Raw genomic sequence first — 25,377 nt, 5'->3', positions numbered from 1 at the left:
ATGACACCTTGTCCTTTCGTTCATATAATCTGAAGGAGTTTAGGCAGTTGCAATGCCATGAAGTACAGTTAATTTATGTAATAGACAAATTTATGTACTGATATATTACATTGTTTGTTTCATAATACTTTGAATTAAAGTGGGAAAAAAATCTCCAGTGAGAAGCTAACTGCAGCATAAGACTGAGTATCTTGCTTTTATACTTCATTGCTTTGTGCTGTATTGCCAGAAAGCTATTTTTAGACCTGCTCTGCAGTTGCACAGTTGTTGCTTATATCTTGTCTAAAGGAAGCAAGGTTGCCCTACTGAAACTTTGCCCTTCTCTCAAGGGTAAACTAAAATCCATTAAACAAATATATGCTGTAAACTCGGCATATATTAGTGGTTGTGATAGAAATATTTTGTAGTTGTTTATAACAAGATATCCATTTGGGAAAGTGAAAATAAATAGTCATATCAGAAACTTATTGCCACTCCATTCTCCCCCTAAAGTCATTGTCTTTGTGCCTAAAGCTTGAAAGTTTGTTTTGCTGGCACCATGACAAAGTAAGCAAATGTCTCTCCATAGAACAGATCATTGCTGCCTATAACCCCACAACAAATAGCTTGTGAAAAGTAGCACAGACATTCAATCAGATCCTATATTGCCCCAAAGAAATCCATAGAAATATTTCTGATTACAGGGGATGGTTTTCAAACACAGTTACTCATGTTAGTGGGAGATAAATAGTAGATTTGGAAAAAGATAATAACTTAATTCAGTAGATATGGTTAGGTCGGCATAAACATGTAATGATTAAAGATGAGCAAGAAGCAGCACATGCTCATGCACACACACACTCTCACACATACACAAATATAAGACATTTTAAAAAACTGACTATAGGCACAGTGAAGGTGTCTTATCCTGACTATGCTTTTACAAATTTCACAGATTCAGATAAATATTTAACCATCAGCCTCTGTATTGATGCTAAAACAAGGAATTGAAGATGGAGGAAACTGGAAGGGAGGAAGCAGAAAATCTGAACAAGAGACTATTTTGAGGCCTTCTGTGACATATTAACTGTGCTGTTAGATAGAAGTGTCTCTGAACTAAAAGAATATTATACACAATTCTAGTTCTTCTAGTATTAAACAATCAACTTCTCTGGTCTTCTAATAATCTTCTTTCCTGAGTTTATGCTATGTATTCCAATGTACTCGAGTTAAAGCACAAGTATTATATCCAAAAGCAATACCTGATGATTTACAAAGACCTATGTAGCTATCATATTCTCTACTATTCTTTGGAGGGATCCTGTACAGTCTTCACATTAAATCCGCTTTGATGGAATTTATAGACACATTAGATGCAGGAATTGACCTTGTTAGTCTTTCAAACAAGCCATTTTGCCTCCCAATGAACTTAATCAACCTATGAAATTTTTCTTTATAGCTTATGGAGAAAGGCAGTGAGAGGTGCAGTAACAGACAGCTAGTTGATCTTACAAGATTTGATGAGGTCTGCAGCCAGCTGTCTTATAAAATGTTAAGAAAAACAGCCATAGTGAAATTCTTAGTGGTAAGAATCGAAGTTGTTGTACTGAAATTGTAGCTTTAATTATTCTGGCTCAAAATTCTGAAAAATACTACAGCTTCTCTGAAACAAAAGAATACAGACAGCAGCCACGTATAGGTTTCTGGGTTAGGAAGTTGAACATGAGTCTTTTGCTTCATGCCTTACTACAAAAGAAGGCAGACATCATGAATGAAAAAGAGAGCAGTAAAAAAAGTATGTACGTACATAAACATGTGAAAAAAACCTTGCCTCTCTTTTTGCAGTCACTTACTGCTGATTTCCAGTCTACTTTAACCAAATCTGTGCACAATCTACATTTTATTCTTCTATACTGGGGAAAAACAAACAAAAAAAGGAATGCTAAATAATGAGCAAATAGGATGGTATTGCTCAACATGAGAAAGATGACTAACCAGAGCAGCACATGGCACTTGACTGATGCCTTGGCAGCTCCTCCTACCTTTTCTCCTACCTTACCATGGATTTGTTTCTGGGGCTTGACACCAGAAGTGAGTCTACTGCCCTTTTAGCAATAGGAAGAAAAATCTAGAAGGTAATTTTTATTCAGATAATTATGGAAACAAATCAAATGTACCATTGAGAACATGCCTATCCAAAATTATTGGCACTAAACACAGATAATCCTGAACTAGAATGGCACTATATAGGATATGCAATTATTTTTCTAAGGTTACATTGAACTTCTAGACTCAGAGAAGCCATGTGAGAAAATGAAAAAAGATGCTTTGATGAATTTAAAACCGTTTTGATTTTACTGAGATGTGCCTGTTCTGGCAGAGGGAAGCATGTATTGTGTATATAAATGCCCAGGATATGTTTTGCTTGAAGTTCAAAGCCCAAATTGTCACATTTCTGTGTGTGAGAAACAGAGTTCGTGTGCAAACAAACCTCGAGACAGGCACCTTGAAATGAGACAGACAGTCAAGCAGAGGACTAAGGAGTTTCAGAGATGCAAAACCAAAATATGCTAAGAGATTTAAAAAGTTTGTGTCAGCTTCTGTCCTACTTTACAAAACATACTGAATTCAAACAAACTAGTGTGCACAAACCGAAGAAAAGCTTTCCCCCCTCCTAAAAGGGGCTCACCCACCCCAAACTCTGGAGCAGCAAACCCAATGATACTTTTGCTCTTTTGGCTATTTACCTCCTTTCTGTTTAAACATACACTATAGAAGTGACTGTGATTACCATGGCACCACCATACCATCATTTTCCTCCCTAGTCTTGCTTCCCACCCTAAATTCTGTTGAATGCTTCCTTTGATATAAGGATGTATTTGTTTCAGTGTGAGTCCTCCCGTTCTCCATGCACATGATGTGTCATTGTTCAACACATACCCCCAAGTATTCTATATTCTGTAGGGGTAGAGGAGAAATACAGAAGCATCTTAACTTAAGAGTTTCCCTTGTTGTTCCAGTCAGTCAGACTAGGACTTTTCATGGTGCTGTGGATTTTACCCAAACCCTGCCTGACCTACACTCTGGGCAGCTGAAGCTCAACCTCATTACCCCATGATCTGACTTACTGATTAGATCTGCACTCCAGTAGCCTTATCTCTGTCACTTTGGACCTATGTCCAAACATAGACACAGACTGGACTATGTCCAGACACCAGGCAGACTGTCTCTAGCCCTGGCTTTTGCTGTTCCTCATTGGACTTCCTGGATTATCCTGTATGTGACTTGCTACTTCACCCTGAATGATGATCCCTGGATTGTCAACAGATCCTGTAAACTACCCCCAGCTTGGCCCAGCTCAGTGCTGACAGGAGCTCCAACAGTCCCCAGCCTGTACTGGGGTCACTTGCAGCTCCCAGCTTGGCCCCCTCATGGACCAGCTCTTTTTGTGCTGCTGTCTGATGGAATGGCTCCTGCTCTCTCCAGGCAACTATTCATTACTGTGGTAGCACTAGAGTTGTTGACATGGAGCAGACACAAAAGAAGATCATCTCATTTTCTGCATTACCATACTTTACTTTTGCATCTATGTTCAAAGAGCTGAGCTTGTCCATTGTACCATCACCGTATTGGGAAAAAAAAACACACCAAAACCAGAAAAAACTTAAAAAGCAGACTGCAATAAAGTAGTACATTGAAATGGTGTAACCATTTAACGAGACCAAAGAGTTCTGGAGGGTGTGTATGATGAATAAACACTATCATATTCTTCTTTGTAGGTTTTGATACTTTGTATCCAAAAAGGAATACGTAGTAGAGCTTTTGTTGACCATGCTTCTTCTGTGATGATATTAGATTGAGGCATAAAATAGTTCCCATAATCTACAGAAAATTTAAACCTTTCAAAAAAATTCTTTTTCCCAACTAGGAAAAAAATAAAGTCAGAACATGCAAATGCTCATGGTGAAGAAATCCTGTCTTACATATCCAAAGCAAATTAAATCCATTTGTTTTATTCCAGTAACTCATAATGTTCTACTTCAATAAGAATTGTTTTCCATTTCAGCTACCTTCAGGATAACATAAAAAAAAAAAAAAAGGTATCACTTCCTACCACAAAACTGGATTTTTTAAGTTTGACAATGGTAAGCAGGAATTTTACAAAACCAGAATATTTGTTCTATGTTAAATTATTCATTTGTTTTCTCTGTTGGCAGTTGATGAAGCCTATTCTGCAGCACCAGACTTTCTCAAGACCCTGCACAAATAGCTTAAGGCACCCACCTCAGCAGTGGAAACTCCAGAGTGGAACCAAGCATTTAAAAGCTAGTTTGAAGGGTAAACATTAGAGATGCTGGAGACACGAGCTGTGCTGTAGTCCCCAAATGACCACAATTAACTATCACAGGCAAAGATTAAAGCAGTTTGTCAGGCACTTACATACTAAACCTCACCTTTTTATGGAAATACAAACTCAATGTCATGTTTCTTGTGTGAGGAAATATCCCTCTGATATTTTATTCTTTGCCATCTATACAGCAATATCTATTCAAATATTTAATAAATGTGCCAATTTCTCTTCTGAGCAGAGCATATGCTAAAATCCAGCAATGAACAAATCAGCTCAGGGGAAAAAAAAAAAGGCAACCAAATTAAAAAACCCAACATCCTGAGCAATATTTAGCTTTTTTGATTTTTGGTTGGTTTGGGGTTTTTGTCTGTTCGGTTGGCATTTTTTGTTTTGCTTTTTTATTTTTTTTCTTTTTCGTTCTTCCTCTTCAGCATTCAATATGGTTAATCTCAGGTTAGCTTCTGGCTAAGGTTTTTCAGTGTTCGGGTTGACATCGCATTTTCTTTGCGGTCTTGTCTCAGTTGCCACAAGGGAAAATAAAAAAGTCTTTTACAGGCCATATCTTTAATTACTAGTTTAGTTCTTTTTTACATGTCATTTATTATTTAAAGATTTTTTTTTTTTTACTCCTCCCATATTTGAGTTGCATTCAAGACCTGACAATTAGGAATAAAAACTGGCAGTTGGAAGGCAGCCACTGTTAGCTTTTAGAAAGGTTACCAATCCTTTACCTCCTTCTCTGAGAAAATACAGCACCCAGGAATTGGAAGGCTAAACCAACTGTGCTCTTTACTTGTCATGACTGATACTATGCCAGCTCTCTCCCATGTGTCACAATGCTACATCACTAACATAGAAGTGTGCTGAGAAAAACAGAACCAAAATGTCACAACTGACACTACAAAAACTCCAATGGGGCAGGAATTCACAAAGCTTAGTTTTTGGAACTAAACACAAAGATAAAATATTATTTTATGCATTCATTCTGCAGAAAGTCGTTTAAGAAGCACCAAAGATTACAGAAGAAGGAATGGGAATCAGGTTTTCTGCAATGGATTAATAGTCACTCAGAAGTGGTTTGGTGCAGTTATGCTGTTTTAGTAAAACATATACTGTCAACTTTCTCTGTCATGTGATCCCAATATATATGACCCGGAATTTCGCAAAACTTATCCTGCAGTGTAGAACATCCTTTACTTTGCAAAGTCTTTGTTCTATACGTGGAAGAAATAAAAGAGCAAACATAATTTCTATAGTGAATAACATCCTTCTCTAAATGACCCAATAGAATTCTATACATAGATATTTTTAAAAGCACTTAATATTTTATAGCAACATATGCCAGCTGTCATAGGGAACAAAATCCCTGTAGCACCTAAGGATTGGAAAATACTCTGTTGTTTTTACTTGAAGTAACAGTTGGGGTATTTTGACAACAGTTGCAGACAGTTGTTCTTTTTTTTTCTTTTTTTTTTGTTCTGTTTTGTTTGTTTGGTTGTTTTTAATGAACCTTTACAGTGGAAGGTTTCTGTTGTGTGTGGTTCTAAAAGAAGTAGGAAAATGACGTCTGTCTTCATGGCATTTGAGGAAACTCCTTCTAGACCAATTTTTTGCTGTAAGGTTGTTGGAGCAGTAGCAAACAAGAAATCTGTCACCCCCTTTTCTTTTTTTGCCAGAAACATTACCATAACAAACTGATCACATGGATTAAATAATTTGTTCTTATCACAGTCATTAATACATAAATACATTCTATAATAAGACAGCCTGAATTTTTCCAAAGTAGTGTTTGTTGTTTCCTTTAAATATATCAGGATGTATATGCAATATAGGCTGCTGGTGTAACAAAATCCCCTTTGTTTTTAAAACTGCATATTTATTTCAGATGCTATTAAGCATTTTCTTTATAAACTTTTTCATACAAAAGTAAGGAGAGGAGACTAAATTTTGTGTTAAATTCTGCTTTGGATATGCTGTGGGACTTGAGAGCTTCTAGTCCTTCAGATGACAAGCTTGCTTCATATCTGTGGGCTAGGTTATTTATAAAGCAACAGTTTTACAGAAACAGGTATTTCAAACCTGACACTAAAATCACCAGAAGTGGACAAGTGAGAAAACAATTAATAACATGAGAATTACACAGAGAAATGTACATGTATCATGTTCAGAGCAGCTACTGCAGTTATTGTGTGTTTTTCATAATTTTTTTAAGGGCTATACCAAGAGAAGGTGACCCCTTATATAAAGAACATCACTTCTGTTAACTCAAAGAAATCAAACTTGCACATAAAGGCCATTTTTCTCTTTTTTAGCTGACCATGGAAACACAAAGTGACTTGTAATCACAAAAGCACTGTACTGTGCACTTGACATCACCATTCAACCTTGGAGAACAAGGTCTTACACGTATCTCGTCTTGATGATGGCTATCAGTTTATGTAGGTCCCAACTGCCAACAGCTCCTTCCTTTCCTTTTGGGTCCCATTCAATCTCTTGAGCTTTCAATTTATTTCCTACTTCAAAGTGCAGTGTGCAGTTTCCCATCTTTAAGGGGAAAAAGTGTTTCATTGAACAGATGCGTATAGTAGGAATAGCTTGGATCTTCTTTTCCCATGTAAGTCCATTACAAAATAATGAATGGAATCTCTGTTTTAAAGACTTTATAAATGGTGTGTCAGAATTAACAATTTTAGAATTTTATCTTCTTACCTAACAAGGCACACTTGCTAAGATATACTGAGCTTCACTGGAGTTAGAAATAAATATTGTGGTTTGTTTTTTCCTGTAAATGCTTTCAAAATATCTGTAAAGTAACATGCTTTGATCACAATACATTTTCTGAGAATGTCTCTATAATATGCTTTCATTGACATAAATATATACAGAGTAAAAACATAAAATATATGTTATCTTGTCATTTTCCTTGAACAAATTCTGCAGATAGCTCAGTTCCAAAGTCCTCATTTATGCTGGAAAGACTGACTTGAGCGTGTGAGTGAATATTGATACTAAGAAGTTAAGTTCTTACATGAAATCAAATCTCTCTAGCTATTCTGGACATAAGTAGGCAGAAGCAATGAGAATTTGGTTGTGTTTACCTACCTCAGTGACAAAATTCGAGTAAATATAAATATTTAAAATATTTAATAAATAAATATCAAAAGCCAGTCAAACTTGCCATGGAAACTTGTAGATCCAGTACTTACAGTTTCCCAGTACACTCTTTTCCTGGATATTTAAGTAGTTCCACCTGTATCAACAAAAACTCCAGTTGGAGCATTAGTGTCAAACCACTTTTTTAGACTATTCTTGATTATCATCCTTGCCTGTGGGCAAGGGTGTTGTAACTAGATGATTTCCAACTCAAACCATTATATGACTCTGTGATTCTATATCTGTATGGTTTGTGCTTTCATCCATGCTTTTGAATTATTTTGTGCATTAAAATTGAAAATAAAACAGGAATAGACTGAAAGCACCTAGTGACATGTTTACATTAACTCTGAAAGGTTGTGCTTTTCCTGTAGCATTTGAATGCTACAACTCACTGTTCTAATAGTTAATTCCAGTCAACATCCTTTTATATTCATTGTATGTATTATTTGAATAATGTTAATATGCATTAAGATGTGTATTCTAATTTATTCCTTTGCCAGCCTGACTACTACTTCAATTTTATTCTCATTACCACAGTGTGATTTTTATTGCTCACAATACAAAATGTGACACTTATTTTTAAGAGAAAGAAATTTCTCTTTTAAAAATTTATTTATACTGTTAGATAATAAATTGAGGGGGAAAAAAGTCCAACAACTTTCAAGCCACCAAATTAAGAAGTTTTGTTGAGCATCCACCAATATATATTGTGGGAAAAAATACACGAAGCATGAAGCTATTTGTAAATAAACAAATTTTTCACGGAAAACCAATTTTTCTGTCTTTGCCTTTCCAAAAGGAGCAGACAATTTCTCGCTGCCATCTTTAGATGTTTAAATAAAGGCCTAAAACTAGAAATGTAGGACCATAACATAGTCATAAGAGAGAGGCAGATGTCTACAGAATGTGTTCGAGGGCAACACAGTTGCAAAACTAGCTGTTAACTGTCTCCATTATTCTAAATAACACCTTGGAGATACGAAACTCACTGTGTGAAGTGCTGTATGACACTTTGTCCCTAAAGTAGGCACTTGTTTTAGGTAGTAAATATACACCTCTTTCATCCACCTAATGTTAAAGTACAGACTTTTGCTTCCACATACCGGACAAGATGTTGCACCTAAAAGTATTTGAGCAAGGAAAAAGTGATTGTTGATTTTAGCTCAAAGGATTGTTGGGAAACACACAGATGAGTGGAAGCAATTTCAAGCCTGGAGACAAATCTACAATCCTGAATAAGACAAATGACACAGAAATGGACATTTATTTACTGGATGTGACCTTACACCGGACTGGACAGTTTTCCTTGTTATCCCCAGTTTTCCCCAGTTCACTGTTATACTGTTATATGGTTGTGTATACCCCCAGTTGTTGTTTTAAAATTCTGCCCTCCATATTGTCTCCTTCTTCCCCTCACAGTTTTCCCACCTAAACCCTGTTTTCCCACTCCTCTGCCTGCCATTGGCTGATGTTTGGTGCAGTGCAGAGGCAGCTACCATTGGTCCATTTCCCCGGTTACACCCAAGCTCCTCCCTTCCTTACCCAGTTGTCCTATCACATGTGTCCCTGAGCTGCCAATCCTAGACTCCTCCCCTCTCCTGGTTCCACCTCCCTATCCTACCCTATTTAAGTCTCATGCTCCCCCAATAAAATCAGCATTGCTTCGCTGACCTCTACTGTGTCAAGACCTCTTTTTGCAGTGCCCGGTCCCATTCCTTTTCCCCACAGGCCGTGGCAAAGGATGACCATTTCTAGGCTAGGTAGTCTCTCCTCCAGACTTAAATGATACACTTAGGTAGTCGTTAACAGAGGTGCAGTCCATGGAGAGTCCACACTGGAATATGTTTATCCTAATGGACTGCAGTCCGTGAAGACACCACAGTGGAGCAGGTGAGAAGTGTGAGGAGACAGAGTGGCAGAGAGGAACTGTTACAGGCTCACCACAACCCTGAATTAATCATTCCCCTGTGCTATTCAGGGGCTGGGGGCTGTGAGGGAATTAGAAGAGTCAGGAATAAAGGAATGATGTTGAGCTTTGTTATAAAACAGCTGTGGAAATGTGTTTCAGTTTCTGTCTGTGTTTCTCTGTTTGTCTTTACATCACTAATTTAGTGACTTCTTTCAATGGAGTGACTTCGCCAGTGGACAAGGGAAGAGCAACTGATGTCATCTAGCTGGACTTCTGCAAGGCCTTTGACACTGTAGCCCCAACATTCTTACATCTAAAGAGATGAGCTCTTACATTGAAGGGATGGGCTATTCAATGCATAAGGAATTGTCTGGGTTTCTAAATGCAAGAATTACAGTCAATGGCTCAGTTGGAAACCAGCAATGAGTAGCCTCAAGGGTCCATACTGGGACCAAGACTGTTTAACATCTTCATCAATGGCATAAGCAGTGGGATTGAGTGTACCCTCAGCGTGTTTGCAGATGGCACTGAGCTGAGTGGTAAAGCTGATATCCTTGAGGGGATATATTTCATCCAGCAGGATCTTGACAGGCTTAAGAAGTCGGCCCATCTGAACACCAAGAAATTTAACAAGACCAAATGCAAGGCTCTGCACATAGGTCATGAAAAAACTCAGTAGCAATACAGACTGGGGGATAAATGGACTGAGAGTAGCCCTATAGAGGGCAACTTGGGAGTAAAATTGGACATGAGCTGGCAATCTGCGCTTGCAACCCAGAAAATCAGTGTTGCATGAAAAGAAGCATGGTCAGCGGTAAAGGGAGGTGGCTCTCGCTCTCTACTCTGCTCAAGTGACACCCCACCTGGAGTACTGCATCCAGCTCTGGGGTCCCTGGTACAGGAAAGACACGGATCTATTCGAGTGGGTCCAGAGATGAGCCACAAAAATGATAAGAGGGTTGTAACACCTCTCCTTTGAAGAAAACCTAAGAGAGTTTGGGTTGTTCAGTCTACAGAAGACAGCTTTTGGGAAACCTTATTGCAGCCTTTCTTATAAGAAACCCTAAAGGGGTATTGCAAGAAAGTCAGCAACAGGCTTTTTACCAAGGCCTGTAGTAACAAGAAAAGGAGAAATAGTTTTAAACTGCAAGAGGAAAGATTTAGATTGGATTTAAGGAGGAATTTTGTTTAGGGTGAGGGTAGTGAGACACTTGCACAGTTTGCCCAGAGAAGTTGTGTATGCACCACCCCTAGAAGTGTTCAAGATCGGATTGGATGGGGCTTTGAGCAATCTGATCTAGTGAAGAACATTCCATGGAAGGGGAGTCGGACTAGGAGATTTCTGAAGGTCTCTTCCAACCAAAACTTTCAATGATTCTGTGATTCTTCTAATTCAACTCTATTTTAATAGGCAATAAATTAATTTTCTCCCAGTCGAGTCTGGCTTGCCCCAGATGTTTTTTGATAGCTGATTTCCTTGTCCTTGTCTTATTTTCTCCCCCTGTCCTGTTGCGGAGGGGGAGTGAGAGAACAACTCTCTGGGTATCTGGCAACCAGCCAAGGTCAACCCACTACTACTCCACTACTGTCTCTTGAAAACAATCCAAATTGACCTTAGCTGATCTATCTGGCATATATAATATCTGAAAAATATTAATAGGAGTTTTGCTCTTTTATTGATAAATTTTTCCTCCCTGTCATGTCTCTATTTTAACTAATCAGTTGTGCCTGCCTAATCATTTTTGTTAGGAAAGGTTGCACCTTTTCTGCCTATAGAAAGTTGTACCAACTATATTGAGATTATGTAATACTGTCCAGGATAAAGCAAATTATTAAGGAAATTCTTAAATGACTGGTGAAAAATCCTCCATGGTTATTCCGTGACAAAGTTGGTGAAAACTGTGTAATCACATGATTATATGTAATGTTGCTCAATGAACCTACATCGAGAAACTTAATTAAGATTGGCAATCATTTTAATTAAACTACATTTAAGTGCGTCATTTCCTATCTGTAGTTTTTCTATTAAAAAAAAAATCAGCAATATCTATACTTCTATAAACAACCAGAAAAGAAGTCAGTGAAATTTTAAAGTCAGGGAATAGTATTCTTTCATTAAACAGTCTAAGATAAGGCTGTACCTTAACAGAAATGTAATAGTTTCAAGTGACTATGTGTCCTCTAAAATTCGTATGAACTTTGAATTTTACGGCTTTCCTTATATTTCTGCTAATATGATTGTTTCTTCTCCCAAGCAGAATGTTGCTGTGGAAGTTGTTTTGTATGTATTTGAATACACTTAGCTGTTTTCTCTGGGCACTTTTACAATTCTGAAGATATTTCAGTCAGTGAGTAATTTTATTCTTACAATTGTATACACATGAAAACAAGTAAAAAAGGCTTACATCGACTGTTCAAGTTAAAACACAGCCTTCAGGCATGTCTTCAATGCATATTAATCTACTCATGATTACCCCACATTCCTGTAGCCAATATGTTTATACTAGCTATACTTATTCTTACACCTCTCCACTGTAAAAGAAGAATAAAACCAAAATGGCTTAAAATCTACAGAGTGGAGAGATTCACCTAATTTGAGTGAGTCCACATGTACCATCTGCTATTTATTTTAGGTAGTTTATGCATAGAAACAGAGTGAATGTAATTCAATGCATGAAGACAGAATCATTATACTGAGCTAAGTATATGATAGCAGGTGCCTGGATAAATTGCTGTGACAGCATACCATGGAAGACATGAAAATTACATTCTCTCATGTAGACTAGGAGAGAAAGGAAAATAATATTATTTCTCTTATCTAATATTTGTTCCATAGCTGATTTGCAGGGTATGTTTCCAGGAAACTGAAGGCTCAGAAAAAATGTATTGGAAAGAAGAGGACTAAAATGGATGTTTTCTCAATAGTAGAACTGTCACATAGATCAAATTCCAGAATAGCAACAGACAAACATTAAAAGGCTTGACTTAAATCTTGCCTTTTGCATTTGGAAACTGATTCAAATCTGCCTAAGCAAATGGGAAAAAAGATTCACTGTTCCGTGGTTCAGTTCTCTAAATAACCCTTTCATATAAGAATTTTGACATAGTTTACTCACTGTTTTTATTGCCTACACTGAAGGTAAGCTCTGATGAGCTTAGGATGATCACAATGCAAATATGTGATTTTGGATGCCTGGATTTTCAATTGGTTCTCTGATCCAAAACCCCTGGACTATGATTTTCAGAAGCATAATTTTAAATCCTGCCATTTGAGTAAATTTCTAATTCTACCATTGGGTCTCTTCACTTTGAAAGCCACCATTACTTGGAATTCTAAGCACCCAAATGCAGTATTGGCCTACAGAAATTATTTTTAGGCCTGCATGACTAACGTATATGTTCAGCAAAGACCAAAAGTACAGACAACATCTCTCAAACATTAAGATAACATAAGAATAGGTATTCAAGAAGGTATGTGAGTAGCCTCAGTATACCTACTGCTTGTGAAAGCATCAGTATAAACCTAATTAAAGATCTAACTCATCCCTGAACCCCAGTTTTTAATATAAATTGTTAACTCCCAGTATTATTTGAAAAGACAGACCCTGTCTTCAGCACCACATAATTGTGAGTGTTGTGACCAGCTTGTGAGTGAACGTGAAGTATGCCATCCCCTCTCTTAGCAGCCACAGCTCTGCATCTTTCCTACCCTGGACAAAGACAGAAGCTGCTCAGCACAGTGCAGCTTTGTCATGAAGGCTGTGGTCTGTGTGGTAGGTGTAAGAAGAATTAGGTTGCAGCCAATTCTGTAAGGAGAGAGTAGATGTTCTGCTAGGGAGGGAGGGCAGAATTTCACAGAGACTGTGAGAAAGCATCCCCAAATGAGTTCTTGTCTGGATAGTACTACACTCATAATAAGTATTTAATTTTAGAATATGTCTGTTGTTTTAAAATTCCTTTGACAGGTCAAGAGTTATTTTTAAGTCACAAGACATTACAGTTCTTCATAACCCACATAGTTTCTGCCTACAATTCTCAGTTTATTATGATATTCACTAGTGGTAAAAAGCACTGTGGCTGGATATATTAAAATTTTAGTGAAATTGAGTCTCTAAGGGTGTTTGTCACAGACATGGATAAGTGATCCAAAAATCATGGGAAGTTGTTCCTTCTCTTCCTGTCCCTGTATTTTCCGTCACATTCAAACACACATAACTAACACATTTTTATCCTAGAGATAATTTCAAGGCATTTCTATTCCTTTGTTAACACAAGAAAATGAGTTTAAAAGATATGTTAATAAATAACAAAGAACTTCAGTTTTCTTTAATATACTAAAAACTAAGGTTGCATTGCTAGCAAGTTTTGATCCTATCTGAATAAACACGTTTGGCTTGCAGATCCTTAGCGAGATAAATCACTGAAGAAAAGTGAATTTCAATGGCTTAAGCAGATGTTTAAAGTTCTGCATGTACGGGAACTGAATAAATAGTTGCATGAATATGGATAGTCATAACCAAGGAGTTCCGAATCAAATTTTGGTCTCCCTAGTAATATTGATAAAGAGAACAGGATTTTTGCATATTCAAAGGCAGAAAAAAAGAACTTTAAGAAATCTAAGGATTACGCAATCATAAAAATATGAAATCTTTCAAATGAAGCAACTTTCAGAAGTCTTAGGAAACCTGTAGAGCTAGTCACTTGAAACAACAGTAACAGCAGTACTGGTTATCATGCAACATGTAGCACAGATCTTGATTAGTCTGATTATGCATCATCCTACACTCACCTCACCCCAAAGTGTTGTTTTGCGCTGTCTATTATGAAAAGACAGAATCGTTCAGAAATAAAGAGAGGGCTAATGCATTGTCTTCTGTCAAATTCTCCTCTGCCTGTCAGACCTGATGTTGTGGTTCAATCCCAGGCAATGACTAAGTACCATGCTGCTGATCACACAATCCCCACTCCCTCCCCACCCTGAAGTGGAGGAGAATAAGAAAGAAAAGGTAAACCTCATGGGCTGAGATAGTAACAATTTAATAATTGAAGAAAGTACAACCAACCAAATAAAAAAGCAACCTCAGTTTATACACTGGGCATGATATTCTGTGGTATGGGTATATCCCTTTGGCCAGTTCAGGTCAGCTGTTCTGACCATGCTCCCCGTCAACTTCTTGTGCACCTGCTCCCTGGCAGAGCACAGGAAACTGAAAAGCCCTTGGCTCAGGGTAAGTGCTACCAAGCAACAACTAAACCATTGCTGTGTTATCAACATTTCTTGGATACTAAATCCAAAATACAGCACTGTATCAGCTACTGAGAAGAACAGAACTCTGTCTCAGCCAGAAACAGAACACCTGAAAATACTGAGACATCTAAATAAAGAGTAAGTCTGTTATATTTCTTTATGTCCAACTCTATCTCATGTATTTCATTTGTCCATCCACTGCCCACAGCCTCACAACTAGATTTCAACACCTCAAGTCTGAATGACACAATTCTGAATGCAGCTTGAATTCAGACCCCTTGAAATCTTCTTAACTTTCACACATTTCATCACCAGTGATGTCTCAGAGTAATGTACTATGGTACTTGACTACAGATACTGCCCTAATCCTGATATTTCATGCTCTTGATATTAAATGCAGTCCACCAGGTAGTGAAACTCTGACTATGTCTATAGAGAAGCACAAAGGCAGAGCTATTTCTTCAAAGGAATACATTATTCAGTCCAGCTGGGGTTTTGCCAGACCTCTCCTGGCATGTAGCTAAATAAATACTCTAGTTTCAAACAATTACCATTTCTTCCCATCTCCAGTTTTGTATGATAGACTGTCATGATCAAGGAGATTTTTCTACGCAAACTGCCAGACCTGAGAAATAAAAGTCTATGATTGTTTTGAAAAGCACGGGTTCCTGAATGCTATTTGAAAGTAGCACATTCTTTGATTTGGATTGTTACTCATGCACTCCTAGAAAACGAGCTTCACATCCTTCACAGAGGGTACAGCTCACCATTCCAGATCCATGAGAAGTGGTAAAAGCAGTGCTACGCATGTGTCATCATTAAATTAACGTAACTGCGAAAGCCACTGTCCATAGGTCCTGAGAAGGAAAGTCTGAGGTTTTCTCACTAGTCATTTTCTTTTTCCATTTCCCTAGACGTTTTTGACATTGAGATTTTTTATTCACGGGTTGCCATTGTCTAGGAGTTGGAAGATAAGTCCTTACAACAGAAACTGTAAACAAGAGAGGAAATGAGTAAGAAATTGAAATTACATCTTTAGTGATAGCTTTTTGTTCATCTAGTCAACTATGCTATATTGCAGCTGAATGAGAAGCTTCCAGTGTAACTCAAAAAAAATATGAAGGACTGAATTTGCACTTCTTTCCTCCTCCAAGTGCAGCACATGACTTTAATGGCATTTCACTTGTTGAAATAAAATTGTTACCAAATATTCTTTATAATAGAAGTTTTCATTGTCTAGGAAGTGTTAAATTAGTAGTACATATAAAAATAAAAGTCAGCATCTAACCTTCCAGGATACCACAAGCAACCTCAGAGAAAACTATCAGTATGAATAGCTCCTATCATGTCTTTCTCAATTCACTTTTTATAGTGTCAGTTCAACTGAACCAATACATTACAAAATTAGTTGTGTACATGCATTGTCAACTGATTTCCCAGGGTGTGCTGGTTTAGAGTTAACCAGCAGGGGAAATGAACTCAACTCAAAGGAGAGATTATAAGTCAGAATAACAATTTACTAAAATAATACAGTAAGTACAATCATACAAACAATTGGTCTTAACCCACAAAACCCAAATGTATAACCCAGCACCCTGGGGCATGAACAAAGTGGTGTTCCTTGGGCCCCGCTTGAGTCCAAAGTAAAGGGAGAGGGGAAGAACCTGCTGGTGGGAGAGCTGTTGCAGTCTGGTCAAAAGTGGTGATTGCAGTCCAGTATAGGGTGGTGGTCTAAGTCTGGTTGAGAGCGATGAGCTGCAGTCTTTCTCTGGATCCCACAGAGTGGTTCAAAATGTTCCAAGACTCCAAGATTATATATCCTCCAGTTCAGGCAGGAATGTTCAGTGCTTCCCTCAGGGCGGGGAGTTCCACAAAGGGTGTGAGGACAAGAGCATCCTCCTATCTCATAGGCCTCTTAACACCTAGTTTATAGCCTGAGGAGTCAGGCTCTATGGGCAGAGGGTGCAAATAGTCTATTGACAACAGTTTCTGGGAAATGGCATGGAAGGCTATAGAATACACAGTTTTGGGTTACACCCATACCATGATGAACTGGTCTCAGTTGTCCTAACTAGGACACAGGGTCATCCTTTCTACCCTTTGTAAAGATGGGTACAATGTTTCCCTTTTTCCAGTCACCTGAGACTTCACCTGACTTCCATGACTTTTTAAATATCACGGAGAGTGGCTTGGCAACTACATCAGCCCATTCCATCATGACTCTGGAGTGCATCTCATCTGGTCACATAGACCTGTGTACGTTCAGGTTCCTCAGATGGTCATGAACCTGATCTTTACTTACAGTGTGGGAGGGACTTTGCTCCTCCAGTCCCCATCCTACTGTCCCTCCACTTGAGAGGTGTGGGAAGAGAGGTTGCCACTGAAGACTGAAGCAAAAAATTTTTGGGTATTCAACCTTCTCCTCCTCCGTTCTTACCAGTTTTCTAGCATTGTTTATCAGCAGATGTACATCTTCTTTGTCCTTCCTTTTCAGGTTAACATATCTGTAGAAATCCTTCCTGTTATTCTTTGTGTCCCTTGACAGGTTCAGTTCCAGATTCGCCTTAACCTTCTGACCTGGCTTGAGCCCCCATTCCTACACAACCAAACTTCATCTCTATAGTGTTCCCATGTCATCTGTCCTAACTTCAACCTGTCTATCATTTGCTTCTTTCCCTTCAGTTTGACCAGCAGATCTCTACTCAGCCATGCTGGTCTCTTACCTTCCTTGCCCAGTTTCTTGCTCCTGGGAATTTCTAGCTCTTGTGTTCTATGCAAGACTCCCCTTTAAGATCTACTGGCTCTGTTCCAGTCCCTTGCCGCCAAAGGCACTCTCCCAGGGGATCCCACTGACTATCTCCCTGAAGAGCTGCAAGTCTTCCAGCTAAAGTTCCTGAAGTTCAGTGGCCTAACTTTATTCCTTACCTGACCCATATCCCTCAGGACTGTGAACTTCACCAAAGCATGATCACTGCAGTCCAGGCTGCCTCGAGTCTTGACGTCCCCAGCTAGCTCACTTGCATTAGAGACAAACAGATCCGGAAGGTATTCAATAGAAAAGAACTGTTTCAAATTTTCATGAATATAAATTGCTTGTTGAGAACCTGATTTAGATTTACATCTCAGTATTCAGGGATTTCAAGAAATCTTGGAACTTGTGTTTGCTTGAGGGCAATGTATAAACCAGTTAAAAATATCAATATTTTCTATTTTTGAAACACAATACTTCTATTAGGGAAAATAATTAGCATTGCATATCGATCTATATATAGACATTATATTGTAAATATATATGTATACATTAATATAATCATGCATATATTTTTAACAGAAAGGTGAAAGGAAATAGTAAACACAAGATAGTCTTAATTTTAACAAAGGCTATTATCCATATGAGCTGTTAGAATCCTGGAAATCCTGGAAAATCTATAGAAAAATTAATTCTAGACTTGTGAGGGTTATGAGCAATGTTATGTTGTTATAGATCTTGATTACATTGGTTAAAACATTTCCTACAAGAGATGAAAACAAGAAGCAAATCGTAATGAAGAGTACACAAAAGAGAGAATGGGAGGCAATCTCAAATCAATTTCTTTTCATTTTTAGTAAGAGTATTCAGCTTAGGCAGATACTTCAAACAAACTGGGTGCTCATGCACAGGCATTGAAAAGGGTATGGGATGATGCAGTATAATGGGTAATAAACACTGAGACTTACATCCAAAAGCTACATGGACATAAAAGAGCATATGCAAAGCTGTTGCCCTTACTTTGATAGATGCAATTTACTCATGTTTAAAATTTAGCTGCCATGTGTATATAAACAGGGGGAGGCATTGCGTGACTGCCTTTGTGCTTCTGCTAGTGTATGCTTCGCTTCAGAGATTTCAAGGAAGAAATCCGCAGTCTCCGGGAAGCTCAATGAGCTTTCATTGACAGAAAAAAAAACTTGTGCTTTGCTTCTTAATTCTACATCATATCTAATCAGGCATGAATTTCACACTTACTGAATGACATTTACTGTATACAGTACTGTGAATTTACTGCATGAGGTGAAGGCTGAGACAATATCCTACTTATAAAAATACATACACAAACTATTTGCATATATGCTTGGCCCAAGGTACTGAATGTTCTTCTGACTGTCTTGAAGAAATTATATTTTTATAAATTACTATTTCTATAAAGAAATTATCATTTTAGGTAAAATGTAAGCTCTGATTTCTTCTGACTTCAAGGTATTAAAACACAAAAGTACTTTGCATTCAGTTAACATTACAAAACATAACAGTTGGCACAAGCCAAAAAAAAATCCAAAAGCAAAAAGCCCTAATTTGTCTACAAAAAAAAAAAAAAAAGATATATTTTGTGCCTAGAAATTGCACTAAAGTTAATTTCTCTTTTTAATTCTTTTCCTTTCTTCCCATCCTTTGTGAGAAATAGCTATCTGCTAGAAGTTTACAATTTTTTTTAAAAAACACCATTACTTCTTTCAATGGACAGAAAATGGAGTCACAGCAAGCTGGTAGCTGACCCAACAGAGCAGTAACAGGAATAAAAGTGGGCATACCTAAAAACTGCTCCAAATCCTATCAGCAAGGACATTTTTGGTTGTCATTAATTGTGACACACAAAAATGCCCTTTTCACTTCATTTTTCCCTTTAGATAAGTTCCTGTAATGTTTGTACTATTATCCCTTGAATCATTTTCACAGTATTGTGTTTTTTACCTGTTCTTAATACACCAATGTTGTTGTCTGTTACACTGCAGAGCTGGGCCCCAGATAAATATGTTATGAAATATTTTATGGGAAGCCTAATTATAAGTGTATTGGAACCTGTTCACTTAATTTATAGCTTTAATGTCCTTTGGATGCAAACTTTTATAGTGAATGAATATTTTAATTGATCCACTGTGAACAAAGTGCTTGAATTAAGTTCGCTCCTGACATAAAGCCTTGCCTTGAGATTTCAGGCCCCAGCATTATAAGTAAAAAAGGATTTAAGAACATGGTAATGAGCAGATCAATAACACGGGCATGCAAAATAAGCACAAGGTGATTAATTCTGGTACAACTGAAACCTAGGAGGCTGCTTCAGTTGCAAAGAGATACAGAATCTCCTTGCATTCTCTATTGTCTCTTCTCTACATGAAAAACAGACTTGGGAGGGGGGTGATGGGTGTGAAGGTTTGGCAACCTCTTATTTGTACAATGGCTGACCCTCTGGAAAAATTAAGCAAGCTGTAACCAAAGTATCTAATCAAACTGCAAATTATCCATTCATTTAAGTTTTCCCAATGTATCGGAGCTACAGAATAATGAGATTGCCTATTGGCCTACCAACTTTCACTTTTTAGAGGAAATTGCCCTTAAAACGAAGGTCTACTCAACCCCATGAATTCACAGGCATGAATGCATCATTCCAATGGTAATAATGGGGTTTTCTGTTTTCCTGTCCCTAAGAAACCAGAAACATAGAACAAAATTAAACAGCTTTACCGTGCAGTGACCTTTCCAGCTCCTCCTGTAAGTTGCATTCACCTCTATAGCAGTGAATGTCAAATGACAGTCAGCCCCTGCTTTGGTCAGCCCCTATCTCCCCCTTCCAGAATCATTCTTTCTCTTCCTCTTTCCAGCCCATTAAAATCGAGCTTTGTGAACTAATCCTTATTTTTTTCAAAAGCAATTGCAATGATTTTTTTAAGACAATGACAACTGGAAGGGAAGAAGACACACAAAAAGAAAACCTGCAAAAAACAAAACACCCCAGATCCTAAAAAAATTCGCCAAATAGTGCTTGTAAGATATGACCTCTGTTTAAAAGGAAAAGCCCTTAAGAGATTACCCATTTTAGCTCTGTGAGACTTCCCACGATGGAGTTTAGATTAAAGCTTTTAATGAAACTCAACTGTGAAACACACACAAAAAAAGTCTATTATTTTTGTTTTGCTGAATTACCATTCGTTTCAGCTGATAGAAAAACAGCAAAGAACACTGGATTAACAGTAGCTATAAAAGGCCAAGATAATTTCAGCACTAATTTGCACAGCATGGAAGTTCCACCCCCACCACATTTTCTGGTCCCAGCTCTCTAATAGGTATAAGCTCCCTGGCTTCTATTTTCAGCAACTCTTTGTGCTGGGAAGCTTCAAAGCTATCTAAGTAGGTAATGGCTGCTACATGGATGGTAATGGTTTTCATTTCCATTATTAATTCTTTAAGACAGAGAAAAAAATGAACATGAAAGTTAGTTTTTATCTTATCCTAGTGTTCATACATTTCCAACACAGTGGTTATCTGATGGTCCTGCAGCCAAGAATCAGCTCTGGAGGGAACAAACTACTTGAAACAAATCTAAATAAATTTCTTTAGTCTCATTTTGAAAGATCACAAATAACTTTATAAACTGTGAACATATAACACCTCCTCACATCTCAATTCTGGAACAAAAAATTAAAAAGCCCAAAATCATAACAGAAAATGGGGTATGCTTTATTTGTTGAAAACTGAAAAGACAGGCTAGGTAGGTAACATGCAGTTACCCAGAGGCCTGAAAAATTGGCAAGCTGTTCTAAGACTCTATTGTGTCTGGCTGGTATTAACTGTGTTCATAGCAACCCCTGTGGTTGTGGATTTGAGTGGCGGTCTGAAAAATAAAAGCTAGACACGATTCCAGCATGGGGAAAACTGGAATGCTTTATTGAACATGGGAACACAATTTTAAAGGCATCTAGGATGGACATGTTAATGAAGGGGACAACCTATGTTAACAGGGGAGTTACGCAAGTTTTTAATGCAATTTCCAAATAGTTAATTTTTCTTCTGGTAGGATTACATGGGGAATAGAGGGATTACAGGGGTTTAGACATGGTTTTAACAATCATCTCAAAAAGTCCTTTCTTAATTCTTCTTGGAGCCAAGTTTATATTTTCAGGTTGCACATTAACAGGTCTCTGGACAAGGGTCCAAATTTCTTCAGATCACGAGATGTTTGTCAACCAAGCTTTCTTTTGCTGAAAGCTGGGTTTGGGCTCCCACAGATTTGTGGTTTGGATTTGTGATTAAATCAACATTGATAATACATGAGTATTTTGACTGTTGTTAAACAGTGTTTGCACAGCATCAATAGCTCCTCCTTTCCCATTCTGCAACCCCATTCCTCCACAGAGAGGAAGCTGGGTGTCAGAAAGAAGTTAGGAGGGAACACTGGGACAGCTGTCATAAATTTCTCAAAGGGATATTCCAAAACATGTAACATCATAGTTAGCATTAAAACTGGGGTAGAGGAAGAAAAGTGTGGGGTTCCTTGGCTTCCAAGGTGGCCATTACATGAAAACTGGCTGGGCATCAGTCTGCTCCTGGGATATGGAGAATGATTAGATTGTGTTGTTTAGTTGTTTGGATTTTTTTTAGTCTTTCCTTCACCTATTGAACTGTCTGTATCTCAATCCACGAGTTTTTTTTTTTGTTTCAGTCTTTCTAATCTCTCCCCTGTCCAACTTTGTTGTGGTAGGGGAAGTAGCAATGAGTAAGTGACTGTGTGAGTGTTTAGCTGCTGGCTGGGGTCAACTCACCAAAAAGTGGAGGGAGAAAAAAAGTAAAGGAAAAATTATTCCTTTTTGTAGGAACAGTCACTTTCAGCTAAAAGGAGACAAGTTCGGAGTGACATAGATTAAATCCTGTATAGCAGAATAGACAAACGTCAAATGAATATAAGGATTTATATCTATATATGTATATCCCTGTAAGAGGAATTCCATTTGCCTGGAATTTTACTTCAATGAGGTAAAAAAACCAGAACCAAACCAAACCAAAACCAAAAACTGAAATATAAAAATGTCCCTTTATAACATATTTATAAGAAAATTGGTTTTGTCCTTTCCCAAAATATTTATTGTATTTTGTAATTCCAGTCTACCTTTCAATGTACAAAGATTTAGATTTAAAGTCCAAATCCAAGCAAAAATTTTGATATCTCTGTATTGGGACGAAGTTGGGAGGATATTTTTGGGCTGTGTTTGGCCTTAGCCACCTGCAGTAGTTTATAGTTCTCCCCACCAAGTCCACTGACAAAGCAGTGAATTTGGCCTTGGAGGGAGAACTTCTGTATAAACTGTTTTAATTGGTCTCCTGTGATTGGTTAATGGCTCGTAAAGGGCATTTGGAGGAGAAAGTGATGATGAGGTGAGGAATGCTTGCCCCCAGACTCAATTGGGAAAGACCCCCAGGACTCACTGCGCATGCGTGAGGGGATTTCCAAAGTTCTCACGCATGCACAGAAGGGGCGCACTTACATATAACCAAGGGGGTGGGATGGAGAACCCCTGACGGGGTGGTACTGGCCACACCTCCCCGGACAGGTGTACTCAATGAACTGTATAAAAGCAGACACGCTTTCCGTGTTGGGGGGCCAGCTCTTCACGAAGGACCAAATTGCTTTTAGCAGGGACGCCTGCTGAAGTGGGAGCCTGCCAGCCCTTCGGAACACGCAGCTGCTGCAGAGAGGCTTTATTACTGGTTAGAGTGGGTAAGACTCTCTTATAGGTGACACCTGGGTGAGTAGGGTGTCGTGCCTTCCTTTTAGGGTCTTTTTGTTCACTTTTCTCCTTCCTAATCCCTTTCTCTTGAGTGCCTGTTTTTTACTGTTAGCCACCTTTCATAATAAATAGTTACTTTGTTAACTAGCAACGGTGTGTAGTTTTTCACGTTCCAGTATCTCTCGAACCTTTTCCCCGATAAAGTAACCCCTCCCCGATACATATCTCTCAGTCTTTTTACTGCTACTTTTGATAGTTATGATTTTAGAATTTCTTATTATTCATTGAAATTTGAATGGAAGCCTGTACAGAATTCACTTAGAAATAAGCACAACCTTAAGTGAACAGCAAGCAAATTTTATATTGACTTCCTTTTGTTTCATGTGTATTGGTCTTAGTTATTCTCAGTTATTTTCAGCTCTTTTAAATATTCAATGCTTTTATGGTCTTAACAAAAAATAAATTTCTGTAGAAAATTTTTATTTACAAATGTATATTTTTTTTGCTTCTAGTTCTTGATTTTCCACTTTCACTGTGTTGTATTTCATTCGATATCTTCCTAACTGACATTCCTGTTGCTTAGAAGTGAACTATGTTAGGCAGCCATCTAACTTAGGAAATAAGATTAAACCCAGCTCCATTAACATCAGTGTGGCAAAATTACCAGTGACCATTTTTCTAAGTCACAAAAATTCCCATTTCAAACCCATACTAGCTCATCTTTAATAGGAATGTACTGATCTTCAGCATGCTCAGTGGGACCTCAGCTATGCCCCTCCCATCCAAGGCTTTTCACAATTTTACTACTTTATTTTTGCCTGCTTCTCTCTCTCAGTTTAAAATCCTAGATACTCAACAGTGGCAGTCTCATCTGCTGGTACTACAATACTTCATAGGGAACTTCTATATGTTTTTCTAAGAGGTCTTAAAACTTCCCCGGTGCTTAACCCAGTCATCATATCTTCACTCATTCATGGTGTTTAACACAGCCAACAGTCTGTTTCCTTAAATTCTTCCATTATGTAAGATGTAACTTCTCCAAGAGTGTCTTAGAGGTCTGTGTCCTATTGAAACATTTCCATATAGGAAACATCAGAGTGAAAAGTGTTGTCATACTCTGCTGCACAAAATTAAAGAGGAACTGAAGGATATACTGGGAAAGCTTAATTTCTTGGTTGTGAATGGAAATACTGTATACTGAGATACCACAACCATGGCCACATACCAAAGCACATTTATGTGATTACAGCTTTTAATACTTGTCAGATTAAAGTGATAGGAAATCACATAAGAAAAGGTTTACTTGCAGAGTTGAGGGTATATTCTTATTTCCAGTGATAAAGAAAAAATCTGTAACTGAAGCTTCACAACTGGAATTTCAGCATTGTTGCCTTGGCCAGAATCTCAAGTTATTAGAAGGTGACAGCAGTGAAGTCACTGGAAAGAGGAAATTAAAAATGGGGGAGATGTTCCTTCCACCATCCTAGAGTTCTTGGGAACTAGCATCTAATGTGTGTCTCCTACCTCTCTTCCCCTTGTACTTTTATGTATTAAATTCTTGATGGATATGCTTTTGAAAGCTTTAGCCATTTGAGAAGAAAGAAAAAAGAGTGGCATATGGTTTCACATATCAAGTTAAGCATAATAGTTAAGAATATTAATTTTTTTAATAGTATGTAACACCATTGGCGTGCCTGCAGTCTGTCGGGCTCTGAGACAGCCCCAGCCCGCCCCACGCCGCGGCCCACCGGGCTCTGGGACCCCGGCCCCTGGACGCGGCCGCCAGCGGCCCCCACCCTGGCCCCAGCAAGAAAGAGGAGAGAAAGAGGCGGAACCTCGCCGGCGAGTGCTGCGCCTCCATGGAAGAGGAATGGGGACCTTCAGAGCACACAGAGGTTTGCCGTTCCAGGTTTGGGGAAGGGGAAGGGTGTCAAGCGGCCCGTGGGGGTCCTCAGACTGGCAGGAATGCGAGCGGGGCAATTCTGTATGAAACATTGCAGGTGAGCAGTCCGCCTGTAGATATGCAGCAACACAGTGGGGTAAGGATAAGGTCAGGGTGGATAATGGGTTCTTTTAGAATGTTGGGGGTCCTGGCTGGGCTGAGGCCTTGTAAGGCTCCCCAGCCTCAGATGGGTACCGGGGCCAGAACAGTTTGTCTGTTTGTTTGTTTTTGGCTCACCTGCAGCTACTGCCCAG

The sequence above is a fragment of the Pipra filicauda genome, unplaced genomic scaffold (genome assembly GCF_003945595.2).
Source record: "Pipra filicauda isolate LSUMZ 115617 unplaced genomic scaffold, ASM394559v2 scaffold444_size547326_pilon, whole genome shotgun sequence".
Lineage (NCBI taxonomy): Eukaryota > Metazoa > Chordata > Aves > Passeriformes > Pipridae > Pipra > Pipra filicauda.
Note: the sequence above shows the minus strand (reverse complement) of the source record.